Here is a 21,900-nt window from a genome sequence, read left to right on the forward strand (position 1 = left end):
AGCTGCCGCATACATGGAAGATTCCACAAGACTTGGTGATCAAGACAAGGACTGTGCGTCTAGGCCGGATGGTAACAGGAGGTAAGGGACACGAAGTTTTACCCAGGTTCGGGCCCTCTTGATGGAGGTAAAACCCTACGTCCTGCTTGATTAATATTGATGATATGGGTAGTACAAGAGTAGATATACCACGAGATCGGAGAGGCTAAACCCTAGAAGCTAGCCTATGGTATGATTGTTGTTCTGTATGTTGTCCTACGGACTAAAACCCTCCGGTTTATATAGACACCGGAGAGGGTTAGGATTACAGAATGTCGGTTACAATGGTAGGAGATCTGCATATCCGTATCGCCAAGCTTGCCTTCCACGCCAAGGAAATTCCCTTCCGGACACGGGATGAAGTCTTCAATCTTGTATCTTCATAGTCCAGGAGTCCGGCTGAAGGTATAGTCCGGCCATCTGGACACCCCCTAATCCAGGACTCCCTCAGTAGCCCCTGAACCAGGCTTCAATGATGACGAGTCCGGCGCGCAATTTGTCTTCGGCATTGCAAGGCGGGTTCCTCCTCCAAGTACTTCATAGAAGATTTTGAACACAAAGATAGTGTCCGGCTCTGCAAAATAAGTTTCCACATATTTCCATAGAGAGAATGATATTTACACAAATCTAATCCGCTGACGTATTCCGTGGTGCGACATCGCACCATGGCCAAGCCTTTATTTGAATCATTTTATTATCCCTCCTCGGCGCGTCATGCGAGGCGGTTTCCTTGGCACGTCTTGTTAAAGAAGAGATCATGTCCCCTTATTCCGGGATTCTCATCAATATGGGCGTGGGTAACCCAACCGCTTCTAGGACTCCTAGACTATAGGCAAGTCCAAACGGCCACGGAGAGGACGCTTGATATTCACCCTCTTTATAAAGGGACAAGGTTTTTATTTTTTTCCCTCCCGTGCTCAACCGAATCCTTCCCCCACCTCAAGCTCAAACACCCAAAGTTCAGGTCAGGTGCTCCGAACCTTCAATCATGTCCGGATCTAGCCTTCAATGCCTATGGGTGCCTTCCTCCGTCACGGAAGAAGACATCAAAAAGTTGAGGGAGGCCAGATATCTGACCGCCGAGGTTGTGCATCGGCTGCCTGCCCGAGGGCAGGCCGTCCCCTCCCCCAAACCCAACGAGAGCGTCGTGTTCGTCTCCCACTTCCTCCGAGGTCTAGGCCTTGCTCTGGATCCTTTCGTCAGGGGTTTGATGTTTTATTACGGGCTAGACTTCCATGATCTAGCTCCGGACTCGTTTCTTCATATCACGACATTTATTATCGTGTGTGAGGCCTTCCTCCGGGTTACCCCTCACTTTGGCTTGTGGCTCAAGACCTTTGAAGTAAAGCCAAAGATGATCGAGGGGGAACATGCAGCGTGTGGAGGTGCCTCAATATGCAAGATGACGGGAGCTCTGTGGCCCAAAGGTTCCATTCCAGAGGTGTCTGAATTGTGGCAACAGGAGTGGTTCTACATCACGGCTCCTAGAAGTGCCAAGTGGGCGGCCGCCCTTGTTTTTCGCTCGGGCCCTCCACCACAACTGATGTCATGGATCAGCAGAGGTCTGAGCTGGGGTCCAGCCAAGGACGTGCCTATACTGCAAAGCCGCATTCGAGATCTCTTCAATGGATATTTTAGTTTGGTTGCGGTAATACAAGTTATGCTGGTTCGTCAAGTCCAGCCTTGCAAACGCCGGCCCCTTCGCTTGCGGGATTTCAATCTCGAGGGACCGCGTGTCATCTAAAATTTCCTCGGCCTGATTCATGAGGAGATGTACAAGTCATTCTTTGGACCCCAGGTAGAGTTTCCGGAAATCACCGAGGACGTGGGCTTGAGCAGTAACCGCGCCGCCGAACAGGTAAGGAATCTTCCGGCCGAACATACTATCTCTCATTTGTTACGAATTTATTTCTGAGAGTTTGCTTTTTGACCAGGACTAGCTAACAAAGGCGAAGTTGATTCGGTGTTCGGCCCCCCTTCCTGAGGGTTTGGACAATCCGATATTGGAAAAGATGCTCCAGGTCGCACCTTGCCCGGAGCCCTTGAAGGAAGATACTGGGAAGGATAATAAGGGTGGACGCGGGCCCCCAACACTGTCCATTCTAACTGAGGGAGCGAGCGTCTCCATGAAGGAAGACGACCGGAGGAGGAAAAGGACTGTGCCCGGGGATTCGGACGCCGAAGCTTCCAAACGGGAGAAGAAGTCTCCCACAGAGGGTCCTACCTTGGGGGGTGCTTTTGCCGCACAAAGTACGCGGGGGGGTCAATTCTCTAGCGAGTCGTAACTGACCCGAAATACTTTAATAGTACAGGTATGCCATCTTTTTCTTCTGAGAAAATAACCACCGCATATATCTTTGCAGTCGGGCCTTAGCCCCTCTCAAATGAGCTCGTCTTCGGGGGATCTTCTTCCAGAGATGATGGAGAGCGAAACGCCCCCTCCGGACTCCTCCGCTCCGGAAGTGGGCGACCCCGAAGTTTCGTCGCGGAGGGCCTCTCCGGGTCCGGTGAGGCCAGAAGATAATCCCATTGACCCCCAAAGCTCCCAGTGTCCGGCTCCCGAAGAGAGCGGAAAAGAGAGTCCGGCACCGTCTGGTGTGTGATCGGATGTTCTGAGGGAGTTGGTGGGGCGAGCGGCCATCTCAGATGAGCACCATGTGCTGATGAATACGGTGATGGAGAGAATCTTGTCTGCCGAAAGCGGATTGCATGAAGCTTTTATGAGTCTACTGACAGGCTTTGAGGTACGTAAAATAACATATGATAGTCCTGCACATGCTAGGTGTGTCCTGTGTAGATAGTAGCCCCTGAGACTCTGGTTGTCGTCAGAAATGACGATGAACAGAGGACCATATTCCCAGGTAATAACCATACTGCCTCTATGTGCAGGTGATGGAAGCTCCGGTGGCTAGCTAGACTAGCGAGTTTGCCCATTTAAAACGGCAGTTGGATGCGGCAGACGCCGACATCGAGCTTGTTAACAAAAGGCTTGACGAGGCACAGGGTAAGTGTCATTATCTGGTAAACGCCACATAGGAAGAGCAGCATGATGCCAGTATCTTTAATATGTTGTGACTGCAGATGGAGCTGCCACTGTTGAAGCCTTGCAGGCAGAACTTGCCCGAGCCAAGGAACAAGCGAGGTTTAGTAATGCGGCTGCTTTGAAGGCAGCCGAAGAGTTGAAAACCGAGAAGGCCGCGCATGGCGAGAGCCGAGATAAGATGGCCATAGAATTAAAAGCCGCCGCCGACCGTTGCCAAGTTCTTGAAAAGGAAAACCTAGCGAAGGCATCAGACCTTGAGACTACTGCGACGAGAAAAGACATCCGCTCTGCTATGAGGGCGAAGAAGGAGGAGCTGCGGGAAGCCGGGGATATTGTAGCTGGGAAATCCTTTATGTTGCGGAGGAAGTTCGGAGATCCACGGTATGCCTCTTTGGATCGGCTGTGGAGTTGGGAGGATGTGTATATGGATTTGGCGGCGAGCGGTGCCGATGCGGCCAAGTACTTCCAGGGTCAGACGGACCGTGAAGTGGACCAGCTGTTTTGGACACAATTCCATTCTCCCGAGTGTCCGCTTTCATTGACTGACCAATTAGACGAATGGGCCGAACTGAATAGGTTGTCCGAACTCGCCATGAGGTCTGTTGTGGATCAGCTATGGCCGGAAAGGCCAAAACTGAATAGCTATTTCAGCTTGGTGCAGCAGCTCCTTGACGTGGTGCCGCGCATTAATGCGATGAAGAGGTTGGCGTGCATAGAGGGCTCACGGATGGCCTTTGCCCGTGTTAAAGCATACTGGGCGGAGATGGATGCTACCACTATTGCAGCGCGGTATTCGGCCATAGGTCGAATGGCTGCTGAGCACTACTTTGAAGAAGTTCTTGAGGGTGCTCGTTTGATAGAGACCCAGTGCTCAAAAAATATTATGTTTGAGTGATATGTAATCTCATTGTAAGCGAAATGCTTTTATAAATTTTTATGAGGCTATTTTTATACTTTTGCCTGAAAGTAATATGATGCCTCCTGGGCGGCCGTTTACGTATACATGTGTATAACCTGAAAGATTGCAGCCGTCGGCTTCAACCCCCACGCATATAATGTGGAGGTGCTCGGAAAAAACACGCGTTCACACTTAACCCAACATCTTGGTCCTATTAAGGAGGTGATAGCGGAGCGAGCGAGGCAACCGGACTATAATGCTTTAGCACTTTCACTTAGCCATAAGAGTTTGACAGTGGGGCTACTAGATAGCCCCTGGTGGCTCTGCACTCTCCCGATCCCGGGGTGCGTACATGCCTGGCCGGAAAACGGCCCTTCGTTAAGGTGGAGGAATTCTAACATTCCAACAGGTCATCGAGTGGTTGACCAGTCTCACGCTATATCATGACAGTCCGTTTTCGGCTTTCTCTACTGAGGTGCTCATCCGGATGAACCAGGGCACAATCACAGTAGTTCTCCTGGTGCTACCTTAGCCGGTAAAGCGGAACGTAAGGCACCAAAACACAGGAGCCGAGCAAACCCAACATTTGACCAAAGACAATGATTCGGAGCTGATGCATATAAGGCCAACCTCGCGACGCCGAACACTCCCTAAGGTATTCGGTCTTTGTGGTATAAACCGGGCCTAAATAATGGCCTTTGTAAGAATCCCCTTGTGTCTAGGTACGTGCATTGTTCTGGCATGGCCACATGCCAAGACACCAGCATCCTTCTCAACGGTGGATATGTATCAACAAGAGACTGTAAAAAAGGTTTACGCAGGGTCTTAATCTAAAAAGAATCCTTGGAGCGGGTCCCTGCTGCACGTCTGCGCCTGTGTCTCCGTTGTGCCGTATCCTGGATGGGTGTAGCACGATGATCGTCTGTAAAAGATAGGAATTTAGGTGAAAAAGTTGTCATGCAAAAAGATAGTTTTAAAAGAAACCATGTATAATTCAAGATGAGAAAAAATTGCCACTTGTCTGCGCGCGTTGAGCCCCTTGTATTGAAAAATAGGGGTGTGACCACTTATTCGGTATAAATAGCGGCACCGGACTTGATTAATTGTGTCTGAGGTCTTGACAACCTATTGGATGCTTTTGCTGGTCCGGGCGCCTTTAGTGTGCGGCTGCCAAGGCAACCGCACTCTCTTCGGTGCACAGAGATCGCTTGATATTTCCTTTCACTGAAATGATGCCACGTGGACCGGGCATCTTGAGTGTGAGGGAGGTGTAGTGTGATATTGCGTTAAAGCGAGCGAAAGCTTCGCGTCCGAGCAGTGCTTGATAGCCACTTTGGAATGGAGCGATGTGGAAGGTTAAATGCTCGCGACGGAAGTTATCAGGGGAGCCGAATATAACTTGTAGTAGGAGGGAGCCCGTACAACGAGCCCCTGGGCCTGGCGTTACTCCTTTAAAGGTAGTATTGCTATGGCGAATTTTTGTTGGGTCTAACCCCATCCCGCGGATTGTATCCTGATATATTAGGTTTAGACTGTTGCCACCGTCCATCAAGACTCGTGTGAAGTGATGTCCGCCAATTATTGGGTCTAATACCAGGGCGGCCCATCCTGCGTGTCGGATACTTGTTGAGTAATCGCGATGGTCGAAAGTGATCGGTTGAGACGACCAGTGGCAGGACTTCGCGGTGACAGGAACTTGGGTATATTTTCCTGGGAGTGCTGCATTGTTTTTTCCCTTGATCACGTGTAACACGTTTGCTGTTTTGACTTCTGGTGGAAATTTCTTTTGTTCCCCAGTGTCTTGCTTGGGAGGCTCGTCCTCATCTTCACTTGGTGTATCCTCCCCCTTGTGTACAGCGTTGAGCTTACCGGACTGCTTGAAGACCCAACATTCTCTGTGTGTATGATTAGCCGGTTTACCAGCGGTACTATGGATCTGATATACTTGGTCCAGAATTTTTTTGAGGCCGGACAGTTCATCCCTGGTGCCTTCAGAGGGCGGCTTTTGCTGACCTGGCCGAGAGTTTTTGAATCCGGCGTTTACTGCCGTGCCCTTCGTGTTGTCTTCTTTATTCTGGCGTTTGTTATTGTTGCGCCGTGATTTCCCATTTCCATCTCTAACTTCAGATGTACTAGGGTCGCAGGTGCTGCATCTGGCTAGCCAGCTATCCTCACCCACGCAAAAACGGGTCATGAGGCTTGTTAATGCGGCCATCGTTCTTGGCTTATTTTGGCCGAGGTGTCTGGCGAGCCATTCGTCACGGACGCTATGCTTAAAAGCTGCCAAGGCTTCGGCGTCCGGACAGTCGACAATTTGGTTCATTTTAGTAAGAAACCTGTTCCAAAGCTTTCGGGCTGACTCTCCGGGCTGTTGAGTTATATGACTCGAATAGTCCGCATCCAGAAGTCGGACATAAGTCCCTTGAAAATTTGCCCGAAAGGCGTCTTCGAGCTCTTCCCAACTTCTAATGGAGCTTTCGGGGAGGCCTTTAAGCCAGTGACGAGCTGGCCCTTTGAGCTTGAGGGGTAAGTACTTGATGGCGTGGATATCATCTCCTCGTGCCATATGGATATGAAGGATGTAGTCCTCAATCCAGACCCCAGGGTCTGTTGTTCCGTCGTATGTCTCTATGTTTACGGGTTTGAATCCCTCTGGAAATTCATGGTCCAGCACCTCATCGGTGAAACATAAGGGGTGTGCGGCACCCCTGTAGCTGGGTGTACCGCGTTGTTCGGATGTTTGTTGTGTTGCATTGTATGCTGGGGAGCGCTTGCGTGGTCCATAGATGGATCTTGCTGCGCCGTCCTTTGGGTGCGAGCCCTCGCCTGGGTCGCGTGTTGTATTGTGAGTGGCGTTGTATGCCGCTCTGTGTTGGTAGAGGGGTCGTTTGTCCGGCCGGGTGGCTACTTTGATATTTGGTTGTGGGGGGTCCGAGGCCTCCTCATTGAATTCAGGTAGAGCTTCCGCTTTGGGTAGCTCTTGGTAGGGCGATTGTCGTCGTACCTCGCTGCAATGTTGAGTATTTTACTCCATCTGATTTGGAGTGTGTCTTGCGCAGCCTTGAGCCTTTGCTTCTGTTTTTTTAAGACTCCTCGCGGTGGCAACAAGCCTTTTACGGGCATTCTGCTGCTCTGGGTGCCTGTCCGGCGTTATATCGTCCAGACCATTATCCTTGATAGAATTTGTTTGTTCGGTTTGATTATCCGGATTTCCGCTGTCCGGCAGCGGTTCGCCCTGCTCCAGCGCTGGGTCTGTGTGATCGTTATATTTGTCAAGGCGGGATTTGGGGCGGCTCTTGCGTCGCCGCTTTGACTGCTTCTCGAGGGAACAAGCCTTTGGTGCATCCTTTCGCTCCTCGTCGTCATCTTTTGGTGCGTCCACCATGTATACGTCATATGACGAGGTGGCTTTCCAGGGCCCAGTAGGCGCTGGTTCTTCATCGTCTCCTTCATCGGCATCCATACCGTCGAAGTCTTCAGAGTCGAAGTCGAGCATGTCGGTTAAATCGTCGACTGTGGCTACAAAGTGGGTGGTGGGTGGGCTTTGAATTTGTTCATCGTCCGTATCCCAACCTTGCTGACCGTAGTCCGGCCAGGGCTCTCCTGATAAAGAGAGAGACTTTAGTGTCTTCAGAATATCGCCAAAAGGCGAGTGCTGAAAGATGTCCGCGGCAGTAAACTCCATGATCGGCGCCCAATCGGATTCGATATCGGCAGGGGCGCGGAGGGTTCGGATTCCGGAGAGGAGTCCGACTCCTTGGAGTCACGAGTCTCGCGGAGTGCGGGGCTGGTGTTCGGCTCGATCGCCATTGGGATCACAGCCCCTGAGGCGGTGTCCAACCACCCATCCTCGATCGGCACAGTTGGCTCCGAATTAAGGGTCGAAGCCGATGCGGGTGCGGCCTCTAGGGCACTGTTCGGCGGCAGAGCTATATCATGCTCGTCGTGACAGTCCGGCGCGCTCGGCAATGGCTCGAATCCGTCGAGGATCAAGTCCCCGCAGATGTCATCCGTGTAGTTTAAACTTCCAAATCTGACCTGACGGCCAGGGGCATAGCTTTCGATCTGCTCCAGATGGCCAAGTGAATTGGCCCACAGTGCGAAGCCGCTGAAGACGAAGATCTGTCCGGGGAGGAAGGTCTCACCCTGGACTGCATCGCTATTGATGATCATAGGAGCCATCAAGCCTAACGGCGACGACACAAAGGAACTCTCAATGAAAGCACCAATGTCGGTGTCAAAACCGGCGGATCTCGGGTAGGGGGTCCCGAACTATGCGTCTAGGCCGGATGGTAACAGGAGGTAAGAGACACGAAGTTTTACCCAGGTTCGGGCCCTCTTGATGGAGGTAAAACACTACGTCCTGCTTGATTAATATTGATGATATGGGTAGTACAAGAGTAGATCTACCACGAGATCGGAGAGGCTAAACCCTAGAAGCTAGCCTATGGTATGATTGTTGTTGTGATTGTCCTACGGACTAAAACCCTCCGGTTTATATAGACACCGGAGAGGGTTAGGGTTACACAAAGTCGGTTACAATGGTAGGAGATCTGCATATCCATATCGCCAAGCTTGCCTTCCATGCCAAGGAAATTCCCTTTCGGACACGGGACAAAGTCTTCAATCTTGTATCTTCATAGTCCAGGAGTCCGGCTAAAGGTATAGTCCGGCCATCCGGACACCCCCTAATCCAGGACTCCCTCAGTGATCAAGACAAGGACTCCTCCCCATCTGCGTATTCGGCTAGGACTCTTGTTATCCTAGGCCTTTGGTGCATTATATCAACCGAGGCCAGGCTAGTCGATAGATAACATATACATACAATCATACCATAGGCTAGCTTCTAGGGTTTAGCCTCTCCGATCTGGTGGTAGATCAACTCTTGTAATACTCATATCATCAAGAATAAATCAAGCAGGACATAGGGTTTTACCTCCATCAAGAGGGCCTGAACCTGGGTAAAACATCGTGTTCCCTGCCTCCTATTACCATCAATCCTAGATGCATAGTTCGGGACCCCCTACCCGAGATCTGCCGGTTTTGACACCGACACATATCCTTCATCCTTTTCAGGTATTTTAGGATGTTCTTGACCGTTGTCCAGTAATCCACTCCTGGATTACTTTGGTACCTCCCTGCTAAACTAATAGGAAGGCACACATCAGGTCTGGTACACAGCATTGCATACATAATAGAGCCTATGGCTGAAGCATAGGGAACATCTTTCATTTTCTCTCTATCTTCTGTAGTGGTCGGGCATTGAGTCTTACTCAACTTCACACCTTGCAACACAGGCAAGAACCCTTTCTTTGCTTGATCCATTTTGAATTTCTTCAAAACTTTGTCCAGGTATGTGCTTTGTGAAAGTCCAATTAAGCGTCTCGATCTATCTCTATAGATCTTGATGCCCAATATATAACCAGCTTCACCGAGGTCTTTCATTGAAAAACTCTTATTCAAATATCCTTTTATGCTATCCAGAAATTCTATATCATTTCCAATCAACAATATGTCATCCACATATAATATCAGAAATGCTACAGAGCTCCCACTCACTTTCTTGTAAATGCAGGCTTCTCCAAAAGTCTGTATAAAACCATATGCTTTGATCACACTATCAAAACGTTTATTCCAACTCCGAGAGGCTTGCACCAGTCCATAAATGGATCGCTGGAGCTTGCACACTTTGTTAGCTCCCTTTGGATCGACAAAACCTTCTGGTTGCATCATATATAACTCTTCTTCCAGAAATCATTCAGGAATGCAGTTTTGACATCCATTTGCCAAATTTCATAATCATAAAATGTGCCAATTGCTAACATGATTCGGACAGACTTAAGCATCGCTACGGGTGAGAAGGTCTCATCGTAGTCAATCCCTTGAACTTGTCGAAAACCTTTCGCAACAAGTCGAGCTTTATAGACAGTAACATTACCATTAGCGTCAGTCTTCTTCTGGAAGATCCATTTATTCTCGATGGCTTGCCGATCAACGGGGAAGTCAACAAAAGTCCACACTTTGTTCTCATACATGGATCCCATCTCAGATTTCATGGCCTCAGGCCATTTTGCGGAATCTGGGCTCACCATCGCTTCTTCATAGTTCGTAGGTTCGTCATGGTCTAGCAACATAACCTCTAGAACAGGATTACCGTACCACTCTGGTGCAGATCTCACTCTGGTTGATCTACGAGGTTCAGTAACAACTTGATCTGAAGTTTCATGATCATCATCATTAACTTCCTCACTAATTGGTGTAGGTGTCATAGGAACCGGTTTCTGTGATGAACTACTTTCCAATAAGGGAGCAGGTACAGTTACCTCATCAAGTTCTATTTTCCTCCCACTCACATCTTTCGAGAGAAACTCCTTCTCTAGAAAGGATCCAAATTTAGCAACAAAAGTTTTTCCCTCGGATCTGTGATAGAAGGTGTACCCAATAGTTTCCTTTGGGTATCCTATGAAGACACACTTCTTCGATTTGGGTTCGAGCTTATCAGGTTGAAGTTTTTTCACATAAGCATCGCAGCCCCAAACTTTATGAAATGACAACTTGGTTTCTTGCCAAACCACAGTTCATAAGGCGTCGTCTCAACGGATTTCGATGGTGCCCTATTTAACGTGAATGCAGCCGTCTCTAAAGCATAACCCCAAAATGATAGCGGTAAATCAGTAAGAGACATCATAGATCGCACAATATCTAGTAAAGTACGATTACAATGTTCGGACACACCATTACGTTGTGGTGTTCTGGGTGGCGTGAGTTGCGAAACTATTCCGCATTGTTTCAAATGAAGACCAAACTTGTAACTCAAATATTCTCCTCCACGATCAGATCGTAGAAATTTTATTTTCTTGTTACGATGACTTTCAACTTCACTCTGAAATTCTTTAAACTTTTCAAATGTTTCAGACTTATGTTTCATTAAGTAGATATACCCATATCTGCTTAAATCGTCTGTGAAGGTGAGAAAATAACGATACCCGCCGCGAGCCTCAACATTCATCGGACCGCATACATCTGTATGTATGATTTCCAACAAATCTGTTGCTCGCTCTATAGTTCTGGAGAACGGCGTTTTAGTCATCTTATCCATGAGGCATGGTTTGCAGGTACCAAGTGATTCATAATCAAGTGGTTCCAAAAGTCCATCATTATGGAGTTTCTTCATGCGCTTTACACCAATATGACCTAAACGGTAGTGCCACAAATAGGTTGCACTATCATTATCAACTCTGCATCTTTTGGTTTCAATATTATGAATATGTGTATGACTACAATCGAGATTCAATAATAATAGACCACTCTTCAAGGGTGCATGACCATAAAAGATATTACTCATATAAATAGAACAACCATTATTCTCTAATTTAAATGAATAACCGTCTCGCATCAAACAAGATCCAAATATAATGTTCATGCTCAACGCTGGCACCAAATAACAATTATTCACGTCTAAAACTAATCCTGAAGGTAGACATAGAGGTAGCGTGCCGACCGCGATCACATCGACTTTGGAACCATTTCCCACGCGCATCATCACCTCGTCCTTAGCCAATCACTACTAGGAAAAGGCTAATTACTTGCGCACCTGTTTTGGCCATTAATGGCTTACTACAGGTGCGCCACTATCATCACGCCATTAGTATACCAGACAATAGTGGCGCACCAGGGAGTGCGCCATTACTATGCCTCCCAAGGGGCCATATTTACCTTGTGCTCTGGGTTACTAATGGCGCACTTCTAGGTAGTGCACCACTAGTGTGTTTATTGCAGTGCGCCACTAAAGTGCAGTGTGGTGTGCCACTAGTATGAATATTAGGAATTTTTTTTCTTTTCTGATATTTGCACAGGTTAAAAAATATATTACTACACGGAATATAGACAACACAACATATAAACAGCAGATTCATCGAATACAATAGAATATTAGTCTTCGAATACAATTCATCATATTAGTCTCCGAATTCAAAAGACCAAACAAAGTTAGAACATTACAAGTCTCGAGACCGCAAGTAGCGAGTTTGTCTTCACATTACAAGTCGATATCGATCATCTAAACTACCATCACATAGAAGAGAGTTGCGGTCATCACGATGAGCATCATCGCGATGAAACTGGTCTTCATCTGGTTCGTCCTCCTCTCCCTCCTCTCTCCCGCTAGATAGCGTGCGTATATAGCTTCCACCTCCGCCCTAGTGTTGTACCGTTTGTAACTGTTACCGCTGAAATGGTGAACCTATCTCCGACACTCCTCCCAGTCGTCGTAGACTCCGGGAACCTTACCCTTGTACACGGCATACGACGGCATCTCTATGCACTAGCCAAACAAAACATTAGTAGCAATTCACAGACAATACATAAGCAATATATAAGTATGCAACAAAAGGATCGGAAGAGAAAAGCAACACATTAATAGCATGATTCATGGTCCTACTAATAAATAGCATCGATTACATATAAGTTGAACGACTGTCCAAACCAAAGAGACATACAAGTTCATTAAAGTTTAATTACAACATGAGCTAATTTATATTTCAGAACTACATAGCATCACTACTTTCGACTCGATTCAGGGACCGGAGCATGGATGAAGCCGCCGTCTGTCGTGATGGTCATGAAATCGCGGGCGTTGTCAGCCTACATTTGTAGTGTTGTTTCTATCTCACTGTTGGACGGCTAATATCTGAGGTAGAACTGCCCCGAGGTACGAAGGACATCTTGATGGATGATTTCCGCAAACTCCGACTGGATGCGAAAGAATTCTTGTCTGATGTCCACGTCCTGGATTGCCGACAAGCTTGCGGCCCAATCTTTGAGATTATTTGGTAGTAGAAGGTGATTATGGTCCCGTATGATCGCCCGCATGTGATGGTGGGCATAGTAGGCATCCTTCTGACCGCCAAGTGGCTGCTTGACACAGGGGAACATTGTATTGTGGGTGAACACATGCTTGCTCTACCTATGAATTGGCCTGCTGAAGGTGCCTCTAGATCTGGCGTAGCCGGGGAGAACATCATCAAGAACTTTCTTGATATTTGTGTAGTCTTTCTTCGACTGACGGTCCGAGTCGAAATACGTGGCCATGGAATATTTCGGGCTTAAGAGGATGAGCGTGCAATGTGTGTCACTGCACAAAACACGGAATGTTAGAAAAAAAAGAACGATCGAAATCTAAGAAATCATATGTTACGGGGCGGCGAGGGGATGACTTACTTGGGAAAGTAAGGCACGAGGAAGTTATCCTTATCTGGGTTTGCCAGAATGACGCCTTCGAGGTATGAACTCGCGTCTTGTCGGTCCCCAGTGCTGCCCAAGATCTTGGCACGCATGTAGAAGGGGTCGACTATCACGATGTCTGGGGTCTTGTCTCTAATGATCCGCATCTCCATACTCAGCGAAAATAGCCGAACGAAGGTGTAGTGCAGCGGATGAAGGTTAAACATAGCGAAGATGTCATCAAACCGCAGGACGATCATATCCCCGATGGCGCTATCCACAAAGCCCTTGCCCTCTGGCACCTTGACCACGAAAACCGGGTATGCCACATCATTCTCTTGGAGACGCCGCTTCTCCAAAGAAACAACACTATCATGCAGACTCCGCATAGCACCAATTGCATTATTGAGCAGATTAGTCGGTAGCATCGGCCTACCCGCCACATGCACCCTCCTCGAGATATCCTTAGGTGAATTTGTCCTGTCCTGAGCACGAATCATACTCGGTGCCGGCTGGCTCGCACCCTTGTTACTCTTTCTTTTTTGTCCCTTCTTCTTCTGTTGTAATGGGATCGAGTTCTACTCACAGACAACCTTCTTGAGTGTGTTGGGGCTGATAATATTTCGCACCTCGGCTATCTGAGGCTCGGTGAAGGCGGCAGCTGGAGGCGTCTCCTGAGAACTGAACGCCAGATGACGCCTGTTGCAACTGGGTTTCTCCGCGATACCAGCTAGATCGTCTTTTGCAGGGTTGGGTTCTTGAGAAGGAGGCCCCAAGAATTCATCATCGTACCCATGTCCATTGAAGTACTTATCGACCCTGGTAAATGTACCATCGTCGTCGTCGTTGTCCGGATCCTGTGCCATATGCATGTCCGGATCATGTGCCATATGCATGTCCGGCATGTCCGGTAGTGTTGCGGGGGTCTTGCCATGGCTTGGCTCCGGCACGACTGGCGGTGTTGTCTGTGGGGTGGTGTCCCCCGCCCCCAAACGAATCTGGCTCTTCGGCCAAAGCATGGGCCAGCTTATGCAGGCGCTGAGGGTCATCACATCATCTTCGTTGGCCCCATGGGGTCGATACGGAGGTAACATATCGTCGAAGCCCGGCAGCACCCGGACCAGTTGAACCCTATAAACGGTGGTTGCCCTCTGATTACCATGGAACACGCGGCTGTCCGGTTGAACGATTCTTCCCTTGGTGACATCGACCAATCCGTCATTCACGAAGTGCAGGAGAGTGCACGGAACAGCGGCGGCGCCCTGCGAAAACATGTAGGGCGTCAGGGATGCCTAGTCAAAGGCAAGGAGATGAAGTCATCGGCTGAGAGGCTTAATTAGTTACCGTGATGGCGTCGAGCTCGGCTAATGTCGAGGCACCGCCAATGGTGGGCATGCAAGCGACGGAGGGCCGCTTGCTGCTGAGGTGCCGGCCGGTGTATTCTTCCCACACCCGGGTGCATTAAACTGCAATGCCGGCACCGCTGCGGGAGACACCAATGCCGCCTCCGCCGGACACACCAATGGCGCCGCCGGCGCGTTGCGCGAGTTGCCACCCATGAAGCTGGGAATCGGGGGCGGCCCCTGTTGGCCGCCCGCAATCCATGCTTGCAACCCAGAAACCAAGGTAGGCATAATGGCGGTGATCGTCGCTCCCAGTTGGTCCCGCACTTGCTCTTCGACGATCTTCGGAATCCGCGCCACTTGTGCCTTGAGTTGTTGAACCTCGCGCTCATGGCTTTCCAAGCTGGTCTTTCTCTCCTTTCGCCCAGCGGTATAGTACTCCGACCATTTCGTGGACAAGCCTTTGCCGGCCACATGACCAGCTGACGACGGCTTACTGAGCTTATCCTTGTTTTTCATTATGTTCAACACCCTATTTAAAGGGGTGTCGAAAGGGGAGCTCTGAGACGGCCCCGCGCTATTGCTTTCACTGTCCTGCAGAAGGAACGTGAACCATTTAGAAAATTGGCTTCATTAATTAGAATGCAACCATATGGAGCTAATTACGCGGGGGTGTATTCCTTACCAGAACACGCTCAAGCGCCTTGGTTTTCGGATCCGTGGTAAGCCCCTTGGTTACCGAGTCCACCTTGTACCGGGCCCTGACATAGTTCATGGTCTGCTTGTCACGCTATTTCTCGAAGAGGGGCGGTAGGCCTTGCTCGGCACGCTCCGCATCCTCCTTGTCCCATATAGGTTCCGCCACTCTGTAACCGCCAGGACCGAGTTTGTGGACCCCTAAGTTCAAGTCACGCATCTCTTTCCCCCACTGACTTAATTCCACGGTTGCGTCGCTCTCTCACTTGATCTTGAACTCCAGGTAGTCATCTTTGCTGATCGAAGGATGTTTCTCCTTGATCTTCTCATAACTATCACCTTTTTCAATCATTCTCTTCATCGCGGCTCTCCAACTATCCAGGGCCGTCCTCATCTTCGTGAGGGCGGCACTGTTCACTTTATTCCCTGTGAGGCTTGTGTTTGCGAAGTCACCGAGGAACTTGTATCATTCGTGCAGCTTCGTGAAGAGGAGGTTGCACAAATTCCCTCGGTCACGATGCCTTAGGTTCTCGGTGTTGATCAAGACGGTGCTCCGGAGAATGCACCCGAGCTGTCCCATGTACCCCTTGACTATTTCTTTGGGCATCGTTGGATGCCCCTCGGAGGACACTTCAGTAAATTCCTCCTTGACGGTGCCGAGCATGTTCGGGCACCGGTCCTTCCATTGCCTCTTCGGTTGGCTGCCATCTGTGCATGCGCTGCCATCATCAGTGGTGGCATCCTCGGCGGCACCATTAGTGGTGTCATCCCCGGCGCCACTAGGGATTGTGTAGTTAGGATCGGTGTCTTCCGCGGCGTCCTCGTAGCGGTGAGGTTCTTCCTCCATCTCCTGGGACAGCTCCCAGAATGCCTTGTCCAAACCACCGGCCTCATCGTTATGGGCCATGTTTCACTCTAAATAGGAAAAAAGTTTGGTCAAAAAGTTGTTTATTGTCAAGGAACAAGATCATGGTCTCATCATTTAGGGTTTGTCGACACCGAGGCATCCTAAAAGCTAAGCTTTTATCATTTAGGGTTTGTCGACGCCGAGGCACCCTAAAAGCCTAAGCTTTCATCATTTAGGTTTTTATCGACACCGAGGCACCCTAAAAGCCAAGGTTTTATCATTTAGGGTTTGTCGACGCTCAGGCACCCTAAATGCTAAGTTAAGTTTTCATCATTTAGGGTTTATCGATGCCGAGGCAACCTAGGTTGACTGATATATATGGGTATCTTCTAATAATATACCCTATCAAGAAAAGGGAAGGAGAATTCTAAGTTGGGCCTAATCACTTGGCTCTATTGCCACCTATGGTTTAATGCAGCAAGAATAAAGGGGCAGTCGATCCTACTTAATTAAGTACTAAGATACCCCGGCCCATGCATTAGTCGCAAGTACCCCATATGTCCTATTTTTAGCAAAGTCATGCTAAAATTCACAAAAAAATTCAGCATGACCTTTGCTGAAAATAGGACATATTGAGTACCCGAATTTGCCGGAACGGAAGTTAATCGACATTCCGGCAAACTCAAGGGCCTCTCGGGGTACAACAGTAGCATCACAAGTAGTACCAATGAACATATAGTCCAGCACATTTTGAATTTGTTTGTCAAAGTGTTAGTAAGCATCACCCCCACAATGTGCATCCCTTGATTCCCTTCTCACCAGCAAACCACACTAATGCTCTAACTAGTGTACATAATTCATTCACAATGAACACATTTTCTTTTCTCTATACAGAAGCCTTTCACTATAACTGTCTGATCCTAGCAAAGACATGCATGACACATAACCAATCCCACCAAACCTGCAGAAGTGCAATAACTGAAAAAGCTGAAGTTAATTTCGATAGTTATTTGACCAAGTTGTGTTATAAAATGCGGACCGAATATCACAGAGCAAACATGGTACTACCACAAAACCTATAGTTGCAGGAATGAGAGAAACTGAAAGTAGCAAGTAAAAACTCTGCTCGTCATAAGAGAGCTTGGAAAATTTATAGGTCATTTCATAATACATTCAATTAAAAACATATGCAGGAAGAGAAGAGAAGATAAAGAGAAGAGAGCAAGTCCTACTCCTCTTATCCTCTACTCCTCTTGTCCTACACTAAACTAATACAACCAAACAAATTAATTGAAGAAAAACTACTGAAACTATACAAGCAGTATAGTCAGATTACACAAAAGTACTGATGCAAGCAGTACAGTACACAAAACTTGCAAACTTACAAGCACTACTGCAACTTAATTAAGCTACTAGAGTAAGTGAATCAACTGCACTTAATTAAGCTACTGGAGTAAGTAACTCCATGGAGTACTCACTGGAGTATAGCTAAATTTTCAGGAGTAGTTCTCTAGCATAAGCAACTGCTGACAACTTTCATACTCCAATGAGAAGTGGGTACACAATTCATAGTTTGTACAAAAATATGCACAAGTAATCCTCTTGAACTTGAAGCCAGTTTCAGATGGGTAATTAAGTAGAGTAAATTAAGTGGCAGTTCTTCATACATACTCCTATATTATACAGTAGCAAGCATCACATGTTTCAGATGGTTTTCTAGCAAGTATTTTCCAGAAAAGTGGATTGCTGGCACACAATTGCTACACTCAGTCCATCTACCTAGCATTATTGTTGGTGTCAAAACCGGCGGATCTCGGGTAGGGGGTCCCGAACTGTGCGTCTAGGTGGATGGTAACAGGAGGCAGGGGACACGATGTTTTACCCAGGTTCGGGCCCTCTCGATGGAGGTAAAACCCTACGTCCTGCTTGATTAATATTGATTATATGAGTAGTACAAGAGTAGATCTACCACGAGATCGAGGAGGCTAAACCCTAGAAGCTAGCCTATGGTATGATTGTTGTTCCTCCTACGAACTAAAACCCTCTGGTTTATATAGACATCGGAGAGGGCTAGGTTTACACAGAGTCGGTTACAATGGTAGGAGATCTACATATCCGTATCGCCAAGCTTGCCTTCCACGCCAAGGAAAGCCCCTTCCGGACACGGGACGAAGTCTTCAATCTTGTATCTTCATAGTCCAGGAGTCCGGCCAAAGGTATAGTCCGGCTATCCGGACACCCCCTAATCTAGGACTCCCTCAGTAGCCCCCGAACCAGGCTTCAATGACGATGAGTCCGGCACGCAGATTGTCTTCGGCATTGCAAGGCAGGTTCTCCTCCAAATTCCGTGCACCTGTTGAATAATGTCCAGTTTCTTATAAATGTAGTGCTCCTTGGCTTCTACGCCCAATAATGCCCGTCTTCCACGTGTCAAACGAAGACGAAAAGTCAGGGTGTTTTTACATTTACACCCCTAGCCGCGTGAATGAGCCGCCTATTTAAGGGGACGAGGATTTAGATCCAAACAACACATTCTCCCCTCCATGAGTGTTCATCAGAGCATATCCGACAGAGGTCCATTCTATCATGGCCGGCCGCCGCAGCTCCTCCTCTCGCCCTTCCAGCCCTCAGCCTGGAGATTGGGAGAGATGCTCCATCCCGCACAGCGAGCTAGTGACGCTCCAGACCAAGGGATTTCTCCCCCCGGCCTATATGGTCTCGGTTCGAGCCGGACTTGCCACCTATAATGGCGGAGAGCGCCCCCAATCCCTCCAAAGGAGAGCGGGTATGCCTTGTCCCTTACTTAGTAAGAGGGCTCGGATTTCCAATTCATCTGTTTCTCCGGGGGCTCCTAGAGTTCTATGACCTCTAGGTGCACAACCTCACGCCTGCCTCCATATTTCATATCGCGGGCTTCGTAGCCCTTTGCGAGCTGTTTTGGGCTGCGAGGCTCATTTCACGCTGTGGAAAAGGCTATTCTGCCTTGTGCCCTGTTCTCAGAAGGGGTCAATATATCAAGTGGGTGGAGCCGAAGTGTGGCGCATCGCCGGGACCGGATATCTATCCGGAACCCCAAAGAAGGCGTCCGAGGACTGGCCTTCGGAATGGTTTTATATAGAGGACGTCCCGCTGCCGGATCCTGTACGGATCGGCCTCCCTGAGTTCGACAGTGCTCCCCTAAAGAAGCGCCTAAGCTGGCGTCCACGGAGCCCTCAGAGGGAAAGTGACAAGGACGTTCTTTACCTGATGGGCCAGAAAAGATTGTCAACTCATTCCGGACTGACCATGATCGGGGTCATGGCCGCATGCATCATGCGAGGGGTGCAACCGCTTCAGTATAGAGGCACCCCATGTGGGACTTCAACGGGGAGGACGACGCCACCCTCCACGGCCGTAAGGGGCCGGATTTGGCTGCCGCTCTAATAAAGATCTTGTCCGCTTTGTACAAGGGAGAAGAGGAGGAATTTCTCCGCGTCAACCCACAGGGTGGATTTTCTATGTACAATCCCCCAAGTTGGGTAAGTGGACACTTTTACTTGCCCATCCATTTTATATTCCCATCGTTAAATATTCAGTCTAACGACTTCAACGCAGGAACTGCGCCAGGCTGTTAAAGAAATAAACATCCCTCCTCCACAACCCGAGGATCCGGGACGGTCCCTCGACCCGCCTCTCAAGAAGATCCGGACTTATCTGTGGAGTTGATTGATGGGGTGTTTCATCAATTGAGCAAGGACAACGCCTTGGTGGCCATTACGGCCGATTACCCAGGGCTACTCCCAGCCTCACAGGTAACTGAGACCGAAGTCCCAGCACTTTGAAAAGGGATCTATCCTCGCGTGTTTTCGATTGTCGTATGACAACTGTGTTTTGCAGGGGAGGTCCTTGAGACGGGAGGCCAAGCCTGCGGCGACTAGCCAACGAGGGGCGGCAAGGCCCCGCGGGCTGAAAAGAAGTGCGGTCCGGACTGAGACGCTGGCGCAAAGGTATAGTGCGCCATCTTATTCCCAGGTGTTATTCCTTCAAGGCATATTAACGCTCGTGCTTTCTTCAGGATGAAGAGACCTCGCGGGACTATATCCAGAGAGGTTGCCAATCGCGCATCCACCAGCCAGGCTCCAAAGCCTGGTCCGGAAGCGGAGGCGAACACAAGGTGCGCACCGTACGCTCCTCCGATAGAGGACGCGGACAGGCTGTCTGCCACCAATTCCGAGGTGGAGAGTGCCATGAACCACAGGCGTCACCGGACAGTTCTTCATGACGCTTGTTTCTCCCAAGAGGCATTGGATGCCTTCAATTCGGGAGATGCGTACCTCCGTGCCGCTCAAAATGGTCTAGCTAGAGCCACGGAGCAATATGTAAAAGACATACGGGTAAGAAAATTTTGGTAATTATATATATACTAGTAGCCCCCGAGACTTGAAACAGTTAGAATAACTGATTTAAGGATCATTTGTTATGCAGGTTCTTACAGAAAAGAATACCCTACTGTCCCAGGAGCTGGAAGAGTGCAAAGCCCAACTTGAGGCTGCACTAGCCGCGGCAGGGGAGCCCAAGGAGACCCCCTCTGGTAATATACGCTTCGAAAGATAAGTATTTTGCAAAGTGCGGCGTGGGTGCAAATCTGACAAATGAAATTGCAGATGGCGCCGGATTAAATCCGGAAAAGCAACAACTCCTACGCCAGCTGAAGGCTGGTGAGAGTGTGCTGACAAAGGTGAGGCGGGAGAAGAACGATCTCCAAGATGCCAACACCAAGCTGGGCATTGAACTGAAGGATGTTCGTGCCCAGCTGTTGGACTCCGTTAAGGAGAATCAACGGCTTCGATGTGGCATATTTAGTAAGTGATTAAACGAACTTTGAAAAAAGAGTTCGGCGAGGAAGTCGACTAACAGAGTAATGTCTTTAGGTATGCTAACAGGTCGTCCTGCAGAGGAAATGCCCGGTTCAACGGGTGACCTTCTTCCCGAGCTCTCACAATTGCACGAGCGTGTTCGGCAGGTGATGCAAGGCGTTGCCCAGGCCTTGTGGCCATCCGTCTCCATGCCCAAAGGCCTTGGAGAGCTTGTAGAGAAGCTGAAGGGAGCGTGGCGGTGCTTTTGATTGTGGAAGATGTCGGCCTGCCGTCAAGGCGCCAGGGAGGCCTGGGCCATGGTGAAGATGCGGTACACGAAGGCTGACCCAAACCACATGGCCGAGGTCAGACCCATGGGGCCCGATGGGAAGGAGATCCCTGTGAGCTTAGTATACAGCCAAGTAGAATTGGCCGCAAAGTATTCCCAACAGGACTGTAAGCTAGACAGCCTGTTAGATGGTATTGAAGAGGAATACAATCAGTCAGAATGACTATGTAATTTTAATTGACACGTGTAATGCCTTCTAGCCGGATTGTAGATCATTTGTCATGGCCGACCTTTTCACTTCAACCTCGGGACCTGACGGTCCGGAGTGTGTCCGAATACCCTCGCGGTTATATAAGAACCGGGGTGTGCATGGAGACCAGGCGTAGGGGTCATTAGTGCTTGAACAGACAAGTGCCCAACTAGTTATGTTATATTACATGGTTAGTAAGAAACATCTTCCAGGGAGAATAGTTCCGTTAGGGGTTCCTTTCCCTGGGAGGCATGCCCTAAAGTGCATGTCCATTCTGCGAAAAGAGACGCAGGAAAAACATCTGGGGGCGTATAGATAAATAAATAAAAAAAGATCATCTTTAGTTCACCGACCGAATATTCCCTTAAAAATGCTAGCTTTCGGCTTCACCCAGTCTGAGGTACACATCCGGCTGACCCGTCAGTAACAATCGCAGAG

This window comes from Triticum dicoccoides, chromosome 2A (assembly GCF_002162155.2).
Source record: "Triticum dicoccoides isolate Atlit2015 ecotype Zavitan chromosome 2A, WEW_v2.0, whole genome shotgun sequence".
Taxonomy (NCBI): Eukaryota; Viridiplantae; Streptophyta; class Magnoliopsida; order Poales; family Poaceae; genus Triticum; species Triticum dicoccoides.